The sequence below is a fragment of the Suncus etruscus genome, chromosome 6 (genome assembly GCF_024139225.1).
Source record: "Suncus etruscus isolate mSunEtr1 chromosome 6, mSunEtr1.pri.cur, whole genome shotgun sequence".
Taxonomy (NCBI): Eukaryota; Metazoa; Chordata; class Mammalia; order Eulipotyphla; family Soricidae; genus Suncus; species Suncus etruscus.
The window spans coordinates 58985710-59007457 of NC_064853.1; the positions used below are offsets into that span (position 1 = coordinate 58985710).

The window sequence follows — 21748 nt, forward strand, 5'->3', positions numbered from 1 at the left end:
CACAATTGGCAGCGCTCAGGGATTACTCCTGGCTCTATGCTCAGAAATCGCTCCTGGCAGGCTTGGGGGACTATATGGGATGCCAGGTTTCAAACCACCCCACCGTCCTTCTGCATGCAAGGCAAATGCCGTACCCCCATGCTATCTCTCCGGCCAAAGTTTGAATTTATACCTGTTTTCTGAAGCTCAGTATTTTTCTGTCTATAAAAAATCCTGGCCACTCTCACTAGGTTCTGGAGAGGGGAACATGAGAAAACACAGAGGTAAATGTCTCAAGAATCCAGAGCTTTCTTTGAACTTAGTCTTATAATTGCCTGTATAATGAAGCAAGAGTTCTAGAGAAAGCTGGACACCACCTCAGAATCAGGAATGCTCTTTCTGTGGAGATTGGGAACATTGCGGGAAGTCAACTAAGCTTATCTTTGGCAGATTGATGAATAGTTTTCAGGCACATTGCCAATCCTCATTATGACCACAATCCTGAGAGGGGTTTAGAATTGAGTGATCATGGTAGAATCTATGATAAATGGATAGATTCGCTGGCGGTGATGTTGGACAGGTGAATGACATCATACTAGGGAATAGCCAATGCTGGAAAGGTTGAAGATCAGAGGCAGGACTCAGAAAATAAGAGAACTAGTCTCTGGAATCTAAAGCAGTAGTGTTGCAAGTCAGCCCCTGAAGAGGTTGACTGATGGAGGGATGGAGGATGAGGTCTTTCCCCTCCAGCTCAGAGCACGCGTCTGCCACCCTGTCCAGCCGACGGTTCTGAGGTGAAACGGCGGGTAAACAACTTGCAGACAGTCAGGCTTGTGGAAATATTAGCTTTATTCGGTGGACAAGACTGAAGTCCAAAGACTCAGCATCAGTTCCAGCCAAAAGCCTCTCGTCTTCCACAGACCCTTGTTTTTATCCCCCAGAATCAGGTACCACCCAATGGTGGGATCAGATACTACCCAATGTGGAAGCAGAATCAGGTACCACCCTAGAGTGGGGGCAGAATGCCAGGTCACACCCTAGGGTAGGGCACAACCACCGATCAGGGTAGGGTCAGTAACATAATAATCCCCTAAAATATTTACATACACAACACAGTAGGATTCTCCAGCTTCTTTGTGCCAGCAAACCATGACTCTTTATATTTGAATATTGAGCAAATCTTTTAGTTTTCTGCTGAATTTTTTACAAATGTCAATATAATAATTAAATATTTCTTATTAAATATGTCATATAAAGTACCAAGCTAGGCATTACCTGAATATCTCACTAATCTCTAGGAAGAGCTTGCAGAATAACTGAGGTCCAAGATGATAAAATAACCAGACAGGAGGAAACAGCAGTAGACCTGGTATTAACACATTAGACTTAATGGGATCAGACCATTTTCCCCTTTCCCTGCTGCTTGCTGAAGACAAGAGGCAGTGGTGTCAGAAACTGGATCCAGCTCTCATAAAGTTCTGATGGTGATTACCTTTTGGCTACCTTATGGCAAATTTCAATCTGAGTGGACTTGAGTGGTGGGTAAGTAAGATGAAGAATCTAGTACCTATTCCTAGACCAGGAGGTTGAGAACCCCAGTGATGCTCAGTGATGCTCAGGGGTCACTCCTGGCTATGTGCTCAGAAATCGCTCCTGGATTGGCGGACCATATTGGACACTGAGGATTGTACCCAGGTTCGTCCTGAGCAGTCGCGTGCAAGGCTAACTCCCTACAACTGTGCTATCGCTCTGGCCCCAAGATTTTCTAATATTGGAGAGGGAGAAGAAAGTGCTTGCAGGCCAGCACTTCAGCTTTTTTAAGCTTATGATGAAACAGCCTCTGGCACTGTGGGTAGGGCATTTGTTTTGTACAAGGCCGACCCAGGAGAGTGCCAGGAGTGATTTCTGGTTGTGGACCCCTAAAACAAAACTACAAAACAAAACAAACAAACAAATAAAATCCTCTGGGATTTGGATATAGGAAGACTTGGCAGTTATGACTGAGTATGTAGTGGTGATGGTGGAGAAGCGGGGAGGTGTTATTTCAAGCAGAGGAGACCACAAAACTATATTTATATATGCAGTTGGCTCTAAAAGAATAGGGAAGGACCCTCAATCACAGCTTAAATAGAAGATCAAAAAGGTAGTTCAGTGGTAAGGCACATGTTTTGCATGTGTGTCCAATTTTACCTCCTTCCTTGCTGTCGCTACCCTAGCCCTGCCATAACACATTCTTCCTCTACACACACACACACACACACACACACACACACACACACACACACACACACACACACATGTGCGTACACACACAAGTGTCATTGTCCTTCCAGTATTCATGATTTACATTCTCTTCTTTTCTTTTTGGATATTTGTGCCACACCTGCTATGCTTATGACTCTTGGCTCTGTGCTTAGAGAACACTTGGAGGGCTTGAGGGACTACATGGATGTTGGGGATCAGAACCAGGTCAGCTGCATGCAAGATAAACATCCTACCCTGTTCTATCTCTTTGCTCCAGGATTCAAAGGCTTGACACAATGTCTTCTGGGTTTTAACCAAGGTTTCATAGCTGTGTGGGTGTCAGTGTGACAGTTTTTACTGACCTTTGAGCTTGTTAGACTTTGTGGATCTGAGTCCCTGGCAGCTTTGTCTTTGACTATGACTAGGATACCAAGAGCTGATACGATGTCTAGAAGTAGGAGAAAGTCAACAGATTAAAAAATCGCTTTCTATTCTTACTCAGTCACCTCATTTGCAGAACCTTCATTTTTATTATTCTATTTACCACATTATAAATTCACCTCCAGCAAGTTAGATTGGGAAAAAACATAAGGTTTGCGTTTTGAAAAATTTATTTTTGTTTACTGGAAACCATTAAAAAGAGAGATTATTAAAAATTATTGTTGTTTCAGTCAAGTTTCAGCAAAATATGTTAAAAGTACCAGTGGAAACCATAGCATTTCTATTCCTGGATAATTTGTTTCTACCCTTGTTTGCCTACATATGTTTTAAGACTTTCCAGGGTAGTTGTTTCTATTTAAGGCACATCATCTGTGGAATTCTAAGTACAGACCAGTTCTTTGAAAATTTTGATAAAGCTCAGTTCTTAATAACTGGAGGGTTTCAAATGCCCTCAGAGCCACTTGGCCATCTGTAAATAAATGAAGTTCAATGAGGAGACTAGCATAAGGAAGTTGTTTTGGTTACTATTTCCATTTTGTTCATTCACATCATCAGATTTCAAGATGACAAATATGGAAAAAGTGTGAGAACACTTTTTAAAAAAATCATTACTTTCTGAAACTTGGATCTGAGTTCAAACACTCAATTTAAAGTAGACTTAAAATTTGAATGTGATTGATTTATTGTATTTCCCAATTTTGAGAATTTAAATTTATGTTGAGATACAAGAAACTCAAGGCTATATTTGAACGACTATGGAACACATTCTTCTTTTTGATTTACTCCTTTAAGTGGAGGCTCTTACATGTTATGTCTGAGACTTGGCACCATAGTCTTGGGTAGACACGGATATTAGAATCTCAGATCATTATTGTTTCTCAGTGTTCCCTCCTGGATATGTGTTTGATCACCAAGTCACATTTCTATCACCTGAAATAGAAGTGATTTTGATTTACAGCTCAAAATCTGGCTGACTAAGCCAAATAGTGAACATTTCATTATTTTGGTTTTATGGGTCATGTAGGAAGGGGTTTGGTTCAGAAAATGTACCACTACTGCTCAAAGGAGAAAGTCTGTTCCCCAGAGACAGAAGTACTGAGTCAGCAAATGTTACGTCCAGCATCTGAGTGTTGGGAGTCATTTATTGCTGCTGCTAAGTTATCCTCTCCTACTGGCATATTCACTCCTCAATATGCCTTTAAATAATTATAGACAGATAGACAGTCAACATGAGTTAGCAAATAAAGGGAAGAGTGCAGTCTGATAGAGAGCTGTATGGGTTCCTTGTTACTTTCTCACACACTTTCCCCCGGTGCCAACAGCAATACAGAGTGCAAATGAGGAGTAAGGAGAAAGCTTAGTGAAAGTGTATGTCTGTGTGTGTCTTCCTCAACAAGAGCTCTCTCAGAGCTTTACTTGATCTCTGGCACAATGCAGCCTCTGTAAAGAAGATATTAGGAACAAAAAACAATCTTGAAGTTTCAGGAACAGGCTGCTAGAATTATTAAGGAAAACATTCAGATGATGCCATTAAAAACATATGGGGATTCTATAATGCCTTGAAAAGAAAATGTTTAATTATGCGCCGTATGCAAAAGCCATCACATTTAGAATAATACTAAAGACTGAAACTGCGTGGGGCTTAAGTAGTCCACAGTGATGCATCAATCTTTTGACTCCTTTAAAAATAATGTTTTTCTTTCACTGATGACAAATACCTTTCAAATGGTTGGGCTCATGCTGCTATAGTGATACATGGTGTTTAATGAAGTCCAAAGTTACTAACAAAAATTTCCAAATTAACTTTCTAAGGTCCTTGAACTAGTTTCCTTTTCTTTTCTCCCCAGAATTCCCACTCGCTTCACTCTCTTCTCTACTTTTTCTTGCAAAAATGTTGTCTACACTGGTGATAGAAATATCCAGTTTGAACATTTCCTGTTTCAAGATATTGTTATGACCAATTGCCTAAGTTTGAAGTGTTAATATTTAAAAATGACATTTATTTATTTTTGTTTATTTGGGGGCCACATGCCACTGTGCTTAGGACTTGTTTCTGGCTCTGGATTCAAGGATTACTTTAGTTGGTATTTGGGTAGGACCATCTAGGGTACTAGAGATCAAACCTGAATCAGCTGTATGCAAAACAGAAACCTCATCTCTCCAGCCTGGCACTTATTTTTATTATCAGCATCATACTAGAAGCACATAGACTTTTCTCATTTTTAATAAATATGGGTTAACTATTTTATTTAATGTAAAGCTGTTGTGTTTTAGGGTCATTTCCATTCAGTACCTCATACAGAAAGCAAATGCTATAGAATGATTGCTCTAAACAGCTTTGTAGATGTCTGAAGAATTCTATGATGAGAAGAAAATTAGTAAGGTTCCAAAAAAGTCTACTGAATATGCTTTGAGAAAATGAGTCAGAATACAAACAAATAGTGGTCTTAGGACCAGAGAGATAGTCAAGCAGGGTTAATCACCTATATGCACTAATCCTAGTTTGAGCTTCAAAACGTCCACTGAGCAGTGCTATATTCTCAAGCCCTTGCCTTGAACTGCAGGCTGTTTCACTGGGAGGGGCCCCAGACATCCTGAAACTGCTTGGAAAATCTCTACCCCAATCTTTGATTATTTGAATATTGCTATTGACTTTTTACAAAATTTAATTTTATTTAAACTACTGTGATCTACAAAGTTTTTCAAAGTTAAATTTCAAATATACATGAGTCAGGACTATTCCCACTATCAGTGTCAATCTCCTTCCACCAATGGACTCAGAGTGCATCCTATACCACCACTCTTTGCCCCCTGGACTGCCAGTATAACAGGCCCATTTAAGTTTAGATTCTTAAAGTTTAGGTCTCACAATTCTATTGTCATTGAATTTAACTTGGATATTTAGATCTGCCCTTATTTTCTCAACCAATGCATCTGAGACCACTTGGCCCCTGCCCCCTAGCCTTTCTTTTTTTCCTTCTTCTTAGTTTTATAGAAAAATGCAGAAATATGTGGTAAAACAAAGTAATCCATATCTCAATCTAAACTTAAATGGGCCTGTTATACTGGCAGGCCAGGGTGCAAAGGGTGGTGGTATAAGGTGCAATCTAGGTTCATTGGTGGAGGGAGAGAAGTTAACACTGGTGCTGGGAATGGCCCTGGCTCACTGTATACTGAAATTTAACTATGAAGGACTTTGGAGATCACAGTGGTTTCAAGAAAAGAAAAGAATTGTATAGGTGCAACAATAAAAGACTATAGTATTATTGGCAGTTATATATTTAGTTGAAATCTTTACTTGTGAATGCATGACAGAATGTATGGGGTTGGTGATAATTCACCTTGGAATTTTATGGACTTTACTACTTAGGATTTTGATCCTCATTTATTGGGTCAGGCTTTATAAAGTAAATGTGTAGCTTCTGAATCAATGGACAGATTTGCTGTTCACGCTTGTGTATGTCAAAATGTTTTCTTATGTGTCAGTCAGGCTCACTGTATTATAAATATAAAACTCTTCTTACCCTTTCATCTTTGTCATTTTCTATGTCATGAATATGATTATTATAAATTACCAAGCATGAATTATTTTTCATAAAGGTGACAGAGTCTAGAATTCTGACTAGCTTACTCAAATGTATTTCTGGAAACAGATTTCTCCATTACTCAAAAGGTTCTTAGAATTAGGTACTTTGAATGTGCGGGGGGTATTTTCAAATCCAATCTGCTGTTTGATTATGGAATCCTGAGTCAACTATTGTTTCAGTGTTTTCCTCCCAAGTATTTGTTTATCTTTGAAAAATAAAACACTTCACTTCTATTGGTTAATAGCCAGCTACTTTTTTACAAAGAGCCACCTGTTTCTGAGTTTATACAGGATATGTTGGATTTATGTAATACAATAGGATCAATTTAATTATGCTTTTCCTTAAGTACAATGCTACCAGGAATTACTCTACTACCTGATACATGCTCACTCTTTGGGGACCCAAATTCCATTCTAGGCTTGACTTAAGTTAGCATTAAGGTATTTCATTATCCCAATTTCTTCTACTATTTATTCATCCTTTCTGTATGAAAAAAATGGCTGTTCTGAACTCCCCACAGTCCCTGTTATTTACAAGGTTTCAAAGCTTTAGAATTGCTACAAAAGATTTACTCATATAGCGGAGCATGTAAAATTTGAAATCAATAAAGTATATAAATTTTACTTGTCTTCTTGAATTGATTCTCTACTCTAATAGCTCAATACTGTAATACCAGATACTGTTTTATTTTCAATGTCATTACCCAATAATAATCTCTGGACTTTCTTGCCACAGCTTTGGGGCACCCTGGTATTCCTGACAATAATCTTCTTCCCAGATAGTTAACGCTGGCATTGTTATCTCCTTGATAGCTTCTAAAAATGAATAAACATATAAGAAATATTATTTTTATGTGATATTAAAAACTCAACTAATTTCTTTTTTAATTATTTATTTGAGCACATAGTTATAAACATGTTCATAATTGGGTTTCAGTCATAAATGTACACCCCTCTTCACTAGTGCAATTTTTCCTCCACCAATGTCTCCCATCTCTCTCCTCTCCTACTTCCTGTCTGTCTTCCAGGCAGGCATCCTATTTCTTCCCCCCACCCCTTCTCACTGTCATTGTCATGGTACTTGTTAATTGTAGTTATTTCTCTAACTGCACTCACCCAAACCTCATTTCTATTGACTCTGAGGATTATTATCATACTATCTTTTATTTTTCTTAAATCCCATTTAAGAGACTATCCTATGTCTCTCTCTCTCTTTCTCTCTGACTCATTTCACTTAGAATAATAGTTTCCATCTCCATCCACATATAGGTAAATTTCATGATTTTATTTTTTTCTGACAACTGCATAGTATTTTATTGTGTGTATGTACCACATTTTCTTTAGCCACTCATCTGTTAAGGGGCATCTGGATTGTTTCCAGATTCTGGCTATTGTAAATAGAGGTGCAATAAACATAGACGTGCAGAGGGCATGTTTGCATTGTGTTTTTGTGTTCCTAGGGTGTATCTCTATGAGTGGTATTGATGAATCATATGAGAGACCAATTTTCAATTTTTTAAGGAATATACATATCGTTTTCCAGAAGGCTTGACTAGACAGCATCCACCAGCAGTGAATGGGAATTCCTTTCTTCCCAAATACATGTCAGCACTAGTTGTTTTTTCTTTGTGATGTATGCTAGTCTCAGCGGTGTGAGATGATATCTCATTGTTGTTTTGATTTGCATCTCCCTAATGATAAGTGATGTGGAGTGTTTTTTCATGTACCTTTAGACCATCTGTATTTCTTATTGAGGAAATGTTTGTTCATTTCTTCTTCCCATTTTTGATGAAGTTAGAATTTTTTCTTATTAAGTTCTGTCAGTATCTTGTATATCATAGATATTAGCTGCTTATCTGATGGTTATCGAGTGAATAGTTTTTCCCATTCTGTGGGTAGCCTTTATATCCTAGTCACTGTTTTCTTTGAAGAGCAGAAGCTTCTCAGTTTAATGTACTCCTATTTGTTTATCTTGTTTTAACTTGTTTGGACTGTGTTGTTTCCTCCATGAAGATGCCTTTAGTCTCAATTTCATGGAGTGTGTGTTTTTCCTACATTTTCTTCCCTATACCTTATATAAGCTAATTTCTTTTAATGTGGCAAATATTGCTGGACATTTGTCTTGTGGTAGAATAGAGAAAGATTTGAATTAAAAATGTTTTAGCAGTTGGATATTAACACCACACTATTGTGTTTTGGGAGGTGGTGTTGTTGTTGGTAAAACAAGAAATATGAGGTTTTACTCTATAAATTTCTAATGGAAGAGTTCATCAGAGCATAACTATGTGGAGCTAGAAAATAAGATAACAGGTATGGCGCAGTGAATGCTAGCAAGATTAACTCTTCTTTAGGGCATATAAGTTTTGTATTCATTAGTATACACTTAGGTTCTCCCTCATTTCAGTACTTATATTAGAATGAAACAAATGTAGAGTGAAATAAAGCTCTCATTAAAAGATTTAGAAATAAAGATAGTTATCAGAAAATTAAAGCATTAGAGGCCATAAATAATTATTCCATAACTTACTCTTTATTATTATTATTTTTTTTCCCATAACTTACTCTTAAACTTGGCAGCATAGTTGTTTGCTTATGGTGATATCTGGGTTCCAATGCTAAAAGGATTGAGCTGATGTTGGTTTCTTAAATTGCAAAGTACATCAAATTCAAACATACTGACCAAATTTAAGCTCATTTTTCATTTCTTTCTTTCTTTTTTTTTTTTTGGTTTTTGGTTTTTGGGCCACACCCGGTAATGCTCAGTGGTTACTCCTGGCTAAGCACTCAGAAGTTGCTCCTGGCTTGGGGAACCACATGGGACACCAGGGGATCAAACCGCGGTCTGTCCTAGGCTAGCGCTGGCAAGGCAGACACCTTACTTCTAGCGCCATCGCTCCAGCCCCCATTTTTCATTTCTTAATAGTCACTCTTACTCAGCCTATGAAGAACAAAGCAGATGATAGCTTACTTAGGTGTGAAAATGAAGGACATTGCACCTAGGTACTTTTTGTGTTAAAACAATGCATTCTAGCCACTCTCTTAAATTCTTTCTGCTCTTACGTTTGTTTAGTGTAGCGATTAACAGATCCCCATACAAAATATGAAGGCATCTTTTTTTTTTGTTTGTTTGTTTGTTTGATTTTTTGGGCCACACCTGTTTGATGCTCAGGGGTTACTCCTGGCTAAGCGCTCAGAAATTGTCCCTGGCTTGGGGGGACCATATGGGACAACAGGGGATCGAACCACGGTCCTTCCTTGGCTAGTGCTTGCAAGACTGACACCTTACCTCTAGCACCACCTCGCCGGTCCCAAGGGGCATCTTAATGTGAATCCCAGAGCTTTGACTTTTTCTTTTTAATGTGAAATTCTTTAACTCAGAGTCTACCTTGTAAAATGAGGATTAAGGACTTTGGTCTTTCCTCACAGAAAAGTTGTAAAGTAAGCATAGTACAATCTGCAGAACTCTGTACACATTAAAAACTTCAGACTATACATTCACACATTCCTCTTGTGTTAATATTTGGCTCCAAGAGAAATTTTTTATAGATAATTTTTAGAACAAGGGTTACCAGATAAAATGTAGAATGTCCAGTTTGGGGATGGAGTGATTAAGAAAGCTTGAAATTTGCAAGCACCCAGGCTCCTTCGCCATCTCATATGGTCTCCCAAGGCTCCCAAGAGCTAGTCCTGTGTGCAGAGTCAGTAGTAACCTCTGAACACTGCCAGGTGTGGCCCCCCCAAAAAAATCACAACCAGACTGCCCAGTTAAATTTGAATTTTAGATAAGAAATAAAACATTATTCATTTATATCCACAATGAGTATATATTTTTAGCATATCTTTATCTCATACAATATCTGAGGTACATTTGACTAAAACTTTTTTGTTTATTGAGATTTAAATTTCCCTAGGGGTCTTGCACTTTTATTTGCCAATCTCAGGTACCCTTCTTGGTTCTGGCTGAAATATTTCTTCCATTGTATAAATAACAAAAGAAGCTGGGGAATGTGTATGCATGAATCCATTATGCTTCTGGGTCTTGTCTACGTATTTATTCTAAGGCAGGAAAAGGAAAATATTTAGTCTTTTAGTTTCCATATTTGTAGTCTATAGCTCAGTATCTGATCTAGAAAGGGTAAATAAAGCTAGTTTTCTTTCTTTCTTTTTTTTTTTTTCCAGAGACAAATGGAGTCTCCCTTAGGGGAAAATAATACTAGTAGTGTTAGATTTTGGTGGTAAATTTCCTCTGAAATGCTATTGCATTTGACTATCTTCCCTTATCCATTAAAAAAAAAAGGTTTTGAAATTTATAAAGGATAAGGCCTTGGAGAAGCCATGGACCCTGATAGGTCTTCCTTTTATCCTTCACCTTGAGCACCCATGCATTGGTGTGACTCCATATGGGAACTGCCTGGTCTGGTCTAGAAGGAAACTTACTTTTAGATGCTTTTCTACTTAATACACTAATCATTAACTTTGATTTAACTTTTATAAAAATAAACTGGCTTAAAATTTCTAAAAAGCTAAAAAGTTTTTTAAAAAGTTTATCAAAAAGCACTGATTTACAAAATTACCATATCTTTTGTACCATAAAACACACTTTCCCCCCCCAAAAGTGCATCTTATGTAGTGAATACCACTTGGAACTGAAGCCTGAGTTCAGGGGAGGAGAGATTCTAAAAACTATGTGCATCTTATGGTCAGGTGTGTCTTATAGACAAAAAATACAGTACTCATAGTTGAGTTTTAGGCATAAAGTTCTCCAGCACCCATACAATACCAGTGTCAACCTCCCTCCATAATTGTTTCCAGGTTTCCTCCCAAGCCTTCCATCCTCCATCTTTACAAATACCTTTTTTAAGTTCAGTTGTTCTTTGGGTCTTATGATTTCAGTGTTGCTAACTTTGTGGTTTGGATCTATCATTCCTTAACACTGATCCTGTACTGATTCTCTTGATTTCTGCTCCCTTTCCCCATTGTTTATTTCTACTCTATTATTTTTCTTTTCTTCCCTATATTCTGGGGGCCAAGAGTGATCTAGGCATCCTTCTTTTAAACCATTGTATTCAATTATCTAGTAATTCTAATTACCATATATAAGTGATATCTTTTGAATATTTCTTACAAATAGACTACTTTTTCTAAGTGATGACTGTTGCATCAAAAATAAAGGACGCCCTTTGGATGGAGCTGGATGGATTCTTAGTCAAGCAGTCCCAGGATGTGGTGCTATTCAGGCCTCCAAATGTTAAGGATTATCCAGGTCATTGGCAATGCTTGGGTATCCAGAGATGTGTACCTTGTGCATGTAGGATGGCATGTAGTACCAGGAATTGGACTGGAATTGATTGCATTCAAGACATATGCTTTAACTCTTTAATCTCTCTGTTACCCAGGATTCTGTTTTTTCAATATTCAAGTTTTAGATGAACTGGATCTTTATAACTGTGAAGTGTGTGGAATTTGAAACAATTCAACTACTAGAAACACTATTTTAGTGTTTATAGAATACTAGAACTCTACTTATAAAATAGGGACAAATGCTATGTAGTTGTTACACATCAGAGCAAAACTGATATTTATTAAGCTTTCTTAATTTTGTTTTCTTTCTACCATAATGGCTATGTCAACTACATATATACATCTACTTTTATGTTTTTCCTTCTTGTTTCTATCTCTCTGATTGACTGCATTAACTACACTTCCACTAATAATATGACTAGAGACCCTAGATTAGGAGCTGCCTTACTTTTCTTTATTAACCTAGTACATACAGGTATCTGAATTTTAGAGTAGAATACACTATACACCATGATAGACAAATGCTTTATTTTCTTAATGATAGCAATCTATTCAATATAGATGTAGAATTCATGAATTCCACACACCATCCAGAGGGCAATCTACTGCCATTTAGAATGTGGTGCATCCATCTACTGCTGACTCTTCTACAAGAAAAGAAACTAGATGTTCCAAAGTTCAACAATCTTACTATTGTTTGTACATATTTAAGAAATATTTATAAAATAATTTGCCATGGGAAGTATAACAATGACAATTATGATTCATGTCTGAGTCACTACTTTTTGTTGTTGCTTTGTTTTTGGGCCACACCTAGGTGTGCTCAGGGGTTACAACTGGCTCTGCCCAGGGATTGAATCTGGGTCAGCCTTTTCCAAGTCAAACAGCCTACCCACTGTGCTATCGCTTTGGCCCTGAGTCACTACTTTTTAAAGCCCAAGTAGCCTTGGTGTATTTCTCATCTAACTAGTTAGGTGGTAGTGGATTAAGAAACATATTGATATCCTTTCCCTGGGTTTCCTTATGAGTTCTTCCAAGAAGCAGAGCCTCTGCTAAGATTCAAACACTAAATTGTAGGTTTGCATGATATCAAAATCGTATTATTTTTAGTATAGGATCAATTTGTAATCGTGACATTGGGTAATAGTTATTTACTGGCCAATTTAATTGAATTGCATATAGCTGTCAATTAGCACACACATAGGGTGGTTTCAGGAGTCCTCAAACTTTTTAAACAGGGGGCCAGTTCACTGTCCCTCAGACCATTGGAGGGTCTGACTATAGTAAAAACAAAAATTATGAACAAATTCTTATGCACACTGCATATATCTTATTTTGCAATGAAGAAACAAAACAGATACAAATACAATATGTGGCCCACGGGCCATAGTTTGAGGACCACTGTTTAGATGGCCCAATTTAATATGATGACTGTGATTTTAAGACAGTGTAGATCAAAGCAATTTTTTTTTAAAACTAGATAAGTTTTCTTTGGAGGGCTATACCCAGTGGTGCTTAGGGGACTATATGTAATGTCAGGGATCAAACCCAAGTTGACTGTGTGCAAAGCAAGCTTTCTACCCACTGTACTAGCTCTTTGGCTCTAAATAATTTTTTTACCTTTAAACTTATGTGTTTTTAATTTTGAGAGCCCAGTCGCTATTTATTAATTTTTGAATTTCTTATTGTACAAATTAATTTTTTATCGTACAAAAGGAAACAGAAAGAGTCAAGGTTATCACTCTGGCTGTCAAGTTTAAAATGGAGCCATTTTGGAATTCCTCTGAGAATGTCTATAAAATATGAATTTGGGGCTCAGAAAGAAAGCATAGTGGGTAATGCTCTTGTCTTGCATGCAGCTAACCCTGATTAGATTCCTGGTGCTACATATTGTACATTTCTTGTGCACTTCTGGAAGTGATCCCTGACAGAGAGCCAGGAGTAATCCTTAGCACCACCAGGTGTGGCTCCCAAAGAGAAAAGAAAACAAAAAGGTGAAGCTGTCAAAGATATGAAAAATTTGATAGTGAAAAATACAGCACACATGTATCAATGAATCTAGGGATTTGAATTTAAGGACTGGTTTAGCATATTCACTTAAGGCCAGAGTTGAAGGGAGGTTTATTTGTATAAACCCTAAAAGATATTTTCTTCTCTATATAACTGTCTCACAATGAATGAACAATATTTCCCTTTACCTTAAACTGTTTACTTGCCTATGACACATATGTTTACAGATACAACAAAAATAACAATCTTCTTAAAATTAGAGCAAAACAACCAACTTAGATTAACCTTGAATACTTTATAAATGAAACTAAAAAAAAATTATGTACCTAACTATTGATAATCTCTCACTGAAATCTAACATCTGGGCAAGATATCCAAGCTCTATTTCTCCCAATGTCAAAGACCTCATCTGGGAATAGTAGTCTAGGATTTGGAGATGACAGTGTTCTCTTTACTCACTCAGTCCTTGGTTTCTCTGGAGCATCCTGCCAAGGCAATAATAAGCAATAATTGCTTCTGAAGTTTTTTTTTTTAGTGTGATCTATGTTATGTTAGGTGTTTGCTTTGCCCATTAACTGTTTTTATCTAGACTATATCCATAATGACAAGTAATTATTTTTAACTGATTTTGAGATAAAACATATTTATAGTTTTTATTCTGGTCTGCACTCCATCTTTTCATTAACTAAGTCCATGTATTTGCATTTTAGAACACAGTCACAAAATCTTAAGAATATGAATTGATATCTGACATTAAGTAAAAGTTCCAATTACTAATTAAATAAAATATATAGCATCCTATTTTTTATTTGTCTTCAGTATTTATTGCCTACTGGTGCTATTTTTTTTAAAGTAAGGGGGTTATCTATTTCAAGTGTTTTACATTATCATAAGCAAAAAGTGTCCAGAATTCCTTGGTGAGCCTTTCCTCTAAGAATTGGCCTAAGTATAATACTAGATTCCCCAGGAAGCTATTCTTATGTAACTAAATTTGGAATACACAAAAAATGTTATGAATTATTAGGGTAAACAAACTATAAAGGGGGATTTGTAACTCTTAATGAGAATTAGGAGGTTATTTCTAGGGGCCAGAGTGATAGTGCAGCAAGCAGTAGGGTGTTTTCCTTGTACACGGCTGGTCTAGGATGGACCTGGTTCAATCCCAGGGTCCCATATGTTCCCCCAAGCCAGGATTGATTTCTGAGTGTATATCCAGGAGTAACTCATGAGCATCATTGGATGTGAACCCCGCAAAAAAAATCTCAATAAAAGAAGAGGTTGAATTAAACCAACCTAGCCTGGACTCTTGGGCTTGCACAATGGTTCTAATGCCTAGGATAAATTCTTTATTTTTATTTTTATTTTTACCATTGTGAATCAAATTATTGTACACTTAACACAAAACTGTTTAGGAAATGGTAAATAGATGTTACATTTAAAAGTACTTGAATTTTATATAACCCTTTTTTCCACTTTGTTTAATAAAACCATAAACACTAATTTAGTGTTCAAATGGTATTTGTGTGTAATAACACATTGAACACTAAAATTGGAGCTCAAATGGTATTTGAGTTTATCCTTAGAGTTAATAAATACTTTTGTTTTTTTGCCTTTGGGCCAAACCTAGTGATACTCAGGCCTTAATTCCTGGTTCTGTACTCAGGAATAACTCCTGTCAGTGTTCGGTGTACCATATATGTTCCAGGATTTAACTCTCACTGGCCAAGAGCAAAGTAAGCCCCTACCTGCTGTACTATCTCTATGGCATGTTGATGTGTATTTTAAGATGTCAGATTTTGGGGGGGGGGGGGAAGAATATTTAAGTGATACTTCCTTAAGTTAGTTTACAATATTTCAAAAAAATTGTTTCTTAAGCAAATACAAAGATTGAAAACTACTTTAAACATTTTCAAAAACTGGCATTTAAAAAATACCATGTGGTCTTAGTATTTATTTTCGCAAGGACCAGTGAGGATTGCAAAATATTGTTACAAAGAGAATTCTTCTGTAATGTCTGATGAATGAGAGATGTCTATGACATTGCTTCTGTGGTGGCCAGTTTTTTCAAATTTTAAGCTATTAGGCTCAAATTAACTTCATATAGACAAATATTCAGCTAAGAATGGTGCTTAGTTGGAATATGGACGAGAATGTCTATATAATCACTTTATCCTCAGAAATATAAGTGCATTAAAAAAAAACTCCAGAAGGTAGAATAACATGGTAGGAAAAATTCTCATGTTTAGAGAAAAATTAAAGTTCATATACCAACTCTGTCACCTGCTAAGGCCTGAACCTTAATATCCTTTTCTATAAAATAGTGGTTATGATATTTATTTCATATGGCTATTGCTTTTATTAATTAATGAAGATTGCTCTTTGCCTAGGTTGATAACCCCATGGCAGGTGGTGGTTCTTAGAGCCTAGAAATTGTGGCAGATATACCAGAGTCAATGAGTTATGATTAAATAAAATAAAATGAAAAGGAATGAAATAAAAATCAATGAAAGTAACATTATTCCTTAGGGTATGGTTTGTGGCATAATTCCCTGCCAGAGACTTGCCCCTTTTTCCTCCTGCCTTCTACACTGTCAAGTCCCATGATAATAGAAGAGTTGCTACAAAGGTGAGGTTGGATCATCTGGACAGGAGAATTTTTTGAAGCTACTTACAGTTTATTTATGTGATGCAAATACTCTGAGTTTGAGATATGTGTGTAGCCCCGCTGCCCAGACTTGTTCCTATTTTTAAGGCAGAAGTATCCATTATTTTATCTCTTGGGAATGAACATTTTTTTATTGCTTGCCAGTGATGCAGAAAGTCATATTCCTTATGGAAAAGTTAATAAAAAACATGCCATTTTTCATATCACTGTAAAGTGTGATATAGAGATGGATTCAAAATAGTTTTATCAACATAGATACAAACCCTGTTGTACTCTATCATTTCCTTACCCATCCCATGCAAAATTGCTGGACAAATAAGGTAAACAAAGTGTTTTTTCAAGATGCGGAGTAAGAAATAGATCTCCACTCACAAAACCCTTACAATTTCAAATTGATAGTCCTTTAACTTAGAAATTTTCTTTGGACCCAGATACTGAATTTTGCTTCTCAAGGCTTCAATGGTCAGTGTGGAAACAAATGGTCTGCCAGCCACCCTGATTTTTTTCTGAGTGGGTATTGAGGGTTCCTGTTTCATTTCACACTTTTAAAAACTGCTTTTATATTCTCTGGAGCTTTTCACACTAAACCTTTGAATCAATCTCATACCCTTACCATTTACCATCAAATAAGACAGAATGAGCTTCGCATACAAAAGTTAATTTGTAAAATGATATACTGACTCCCAGTTTAAGAGCTGGAGATTTTATAACATTATTAGTGTTGTTTTCCTGTTTGGAAAAATTGCATTTTATAAAGTTCTGGGGGTAAGAACCTCTGTACTTGAATAAAATTGCCTATTCAATGTTAATCATGCTTCTTTAGCTTTTTATGTCTGAGGAATTTGGGAGTTTGTTAAAAGCACTAAACTTTTGCACACTACAAAAATATAAAGGCATGTAGTAGATTACTAACATGCTTTCCTTATGACCCCCTCAACTCCTTCCCCTCTAAAATTAGATTTTCTTATTTGGGTTAGTAAAGCATGTGGTCGCAGACCCTCATAGAGCTATTGTGAAATATTAGGTCTGTATTTCTGGAGGCGTTCATCACTGACTGTAACCCAATTCTGATGGGAGAGTGAGTGAGTTGTGCCTATGACTGACATCACAATGGCAATGTACAGAAAACAACTCCTTGACAAAAGAGCAGGCCGTTATTTTTCAGTGGTGAGAAGTAGTTGCAGGTGTGCCTGATGTTTTCAAAGCTCTCTATTATTGATCTGGTCCTAAGTCTTACAAATAGAACCATTAATGTGTCAGTGTAAACTGAGTAACAGATGATTTTTGTCCATCTTTAAACTGTACTTAGCACTAAAATGTATATGCAATGCATGCAAAAAGGCCAGTTTGATTATAAGTTCTCAAGGTTTACAGGAAGACATTTATTCCTTCATTTATTTTTCCTCCCTTAAGCTCCCCCTTCTCTTTGCCACCCACCCACATTTATTCCCTCTGCTAATTAATACAGACTCCCATAAGAAATTCCAGCCACTAGCTGGCAGACATAAGAAATAAGGCTTAAAGCTCACAGGGGAATTAGCTAAGAATATAACTTTTAAACCATCCATATCTAGCACCTTCTGTGCTGCTCATCACTCTGACTGAAGTAAGCTGAAGTGCTCTAACACCTAGGGATTTGAGTTTGAGTCACTGTAACCTCAATTTTACTACCATAAGTCAAGTTTGTCGTCAGAGAGCTCCATATTACATTTGATGGGCAGATTCATCTGCCTTCACTCTGTGCATGTGGTCAAGGCAGGAGTACAAGGCAATCATACATCTTTTTTTAAGCCAAGTCTTGGAGTTAGTCCAAATGACATAATCTCCCTTAAGCTGAGAAATCTGGTCTCGACCACAGAATGTTATGGGGACACACCTGTGCAGAGGACTGCAGTCAAAGGCTAGTGAACAGCATTTCATTGTCATCCAAGAGGAACAAAGTAAGTCACACTTGGCAGTAATTGGACCTGAGCCTAGAGCTACCTGACATTTTTATATAACAAATTAGAATACTTGATAGGATTGTTGCAAGGGATTGGTTTTTTAGATAAGATGAAAGTACATATTTTTTGTACAGTAAATCTAACTGGGCCCAATCATAGTTAGGAGGTACTAGCCAGAGAAACCAAGTCAGGTGAATCAGATTTGGTTTATAGTTCTTCGAACTCCTGTCCTATAAAGAAGCCTTAGAAATGGGACTAGACATGAAGGAGGAAGTAAAAAGAGGAGCTGTGATATGGAGAAAGGATTGATAACATTCAGTGATTCAGCAATATTGTCCATTCATTTTTGATTATTTTAATTTTTGCTCTTTAGCCCAAGTATCAGATATTAATAAATCCTTACCATGCCTTTAATGCTGTAGCAAGTACTTTGGAAAAAGTGGTTAACATGTCTTTTCTCAGTAAAAGAAGTAGGTAGAATTGAGAAAGGAATCTAAAAAAGTAAATCAGGTGAGTGGAGTGTTCTTTTGCACAAGATGAAAGGATTAGGAGGGTTACTTTGAACGTGATTGTTCTTAGGCTGCAAATTGGCAGAGTTGACATTGTGCTGTAGATGCTTTTTTCCAAAAGCAGAAGAAAATCTGGGTACACTGGTGAGGAGTGTAGTGTTGGAAATGTGGAGATGGGAAACTACCTTTAACAATATTACAAATCACAGAGCCTCAATGAGTAAAAACAATTTAAAAATTACTTAAAGAAGGAGGGGGGAAATTACTTAAAGAAAATAAAAAGAAGTGGAGGAAGACCATGCCTAAACAACTCAGTTGTCTATTGGTGCAAGGAATGAAAACTCCAGAACTTAGAATATGGGGCCAGAGGCTCTTCTTTGGAAAATTACTAAACATATACCTAAAATTGAGTCTTTTTGATCCAAAGCATGGGGTGTAAAAAGAAAGCATAGGTAAGACTAAATGAGATATTATTTTCCAAAAAAAATAATGATATAACTAGAAAAGGAATAATGACACAGCTTTTAAAAATACACCTGATACTCATTTTTATAAGGTATTAAGAAACAAATAGGTTGAAGGAGTGTGCCTAACTGTACTTAGATAAGAAAATTTTCTGGAACTAATATACTAAAAATCTATATAAAGGGGCCCACAATAGTAAAAGTTACCTACAGAGTATTTTGGGATGGCTTCTGAGAATTTTAAGACATAGAAGAATGTCATATAGTCATATTTAGAATAATGTATGTAATAAAAAATGGAGCAAATAAGAATGCAATGTATTTAGTTTGGGGTAAAATGATTAAATATGTTGGAGAGGAGGTTTTTGAGCCATGCCTGACAGTGCTTAGGGATTTAGCTTGGCTCTGTGTTTAGGACTGCAGAGGACCACACCTACTACAGGGCATCAACATGGGTTTTTAAAGGCCTATTTAGAAGCACTTAGTAAATTTTAAATCAATCTTTCTTTCTTTCTTTCTTTCTTTCTTTCTTTCTTTCTTTCTTTCTTTCTTTCTTTCTTTCTTTCTTTCTTTCTTTCTTTCTTTCTTTCTTTCTTTCTTTCTTTCTTTCTTTCTTTCTTTCTTTCCTTCTTTCCTTCTTTCCTTCTTTCCTTCTTTCCTTCTTTCCTTCTTTCCTTCTTTCCTTCTTTCCTTCTTTCCTTCTTTCCTTCTTTCCTTCTTTCCTTCTTTCCTTCTTTCCTTCTTTCCTTCTTTCCTTCTTTCTTTCTTTCCTTCTTTCCTTCTTTCCTTCTTTCTTTCTTTCTTTCTTTCTTTCTTTCTTTCTTTCTTTCTTTCTTTCTTTCTTTCTTTCTTTCTTTCTTTCTTTCTTTCTTTCTTTCTTTCTTTCTTTCTTTCTTTCTTTCTTTCCTTCTTTCCTTCTTTCTTTCTTTCTTTCTTTCTTTCTTTCTTTCTTTCTTTCTTCTTTCTGTTTTTGGGAAACACCCAGTGGTGCTCAGGGGTTACTCCTAGCTCTGCACTCAGAATTCACTCCTGGCAAACTTGGGGGACCATATGAGATGTTAGGGGTCGAACCTGGGTAGGCCTCATGCAGGGGAAATGCCTTCCCCACAGCGCTATTGCTTTAGTCCACCAAAAGCCCGTTTTCTTATTTAAATTTTAAAAATTTAATTAAAGAACCATGCTTTACAGAGTTACTGATAGTTGAGTTTTGGGCATATAATATTTCAACCCTAATTCCACCACTAGAGCCAACTTCCATCACTAGTGTGCCCATATCTTATACTCCACCTCTTAACCAACTTCTCCTATCTGTTACTGAGTCTGTGCTTTGGATGTATAACTATGTCACTTTCCCATATCACCAACATAACTGAATCCCAGAGCCCTATTCCCTTATTACTCCTCTTTATCTTCTTCCTTCCCACCTTGATTTTTTTCTACTCAGTCCTTTTCCTCCTAAGGCTTTGGGTGATTAGGCATCCCCCCTTTACTACATTACATTTGCTAATACAATTATTTTTTATACCACAGATAAATGATATCACCCTATGTTTTATCTTTTTTCTTCTTTGACTTACTTCACTATCTTCCATTTTCAACCAAGTTACAGGAAATAGCTTGATTTCATCTTTCCCTTGCAACTGCGTAGTATTCCATTGTGTATCTGTACCACATCTTCATAATTCATTCATCAGTCGTTGGACATCTAGGTTGATTCCATATCTTAGCTATTGTACTTATTGTAGCAATGAAAGGTGTTGTGCATATGTCCTTTTGAATGAATGCTTTTTAGTTCTGGGGATAGATACCCAAAGTGGAATTGCTGGTTTATATGACAGCTCAATTCTAAGCTTACTGAGGTTACTACAGACTCCTTTCCACAGGTTTGAATCAGACAACATTTCCAGCAGCAGTGGATGAGAGTTTTAATAATTATAACTCATAAGAATTATTTTGTTATACAGAAACCTAGTTACTAGATGATAAATTTCATAGGTATGCTAAAATGATGGGGTGTGGTAATTTTGTACATTGGTAAATAAATGCTTAGACAATTATAGCCAGGTTTCCTAAACTACAATAAAATAAATGTTAAAAAGAGACCTTAAAATGCTTTAAAATTATTAACAAAACATACTCACTTCCTAATAATTCAGAGTATGGGGAGTTTGGTGCTGACCTGGCCTTGCCACAGAGTGCTGAAAGAGTTAGTGATAGTAAATGTCTTCCTTGTCCACATTCTTCCCATTTGTAATATGCAGATAGGTAGGTGATTAGTTGATTTCAAACTCTAAAAAGTTATGGGTTGTAATTGTAATTTCTTTTATACTTTAATGAAATTCAAACATCTGATAAGTTTGAAGAAAAGCCTGATATGATACCTTTAAAAATCTCGTCCATGAAATTAATCCGAAGAATAATGTGCTTAAGAAAAATAATATCCTAATTGACGATCCTAATGTAGAAATATTTCCAAAAATACTGTTTGAAAAAAGTCAGGTCATACTCGCTAGTCCGACTTTCTTGCTATCTTCCAACGAGGCCTTCTTTTTAACTGGGGCTTCTACTTCCTTTGAGGCTTATATTTGCTTTTCTTGTTCTAGTGG

General features: G+C 36.5%; 1 protein-coding gene across 1 annotated transcript in view; it reads left to right on the forward strand.

The window, feature by feature from the left end:
- LOC126011772 (histone-lysine N-methyltransferase MECOM-like) overlaps positions 1-21748 on the forward strand; it is a 320122-nt gene that overhangs the window by 156544 nt on the left and 141830 nt on the right. The window lies entirely within an intron of this gene.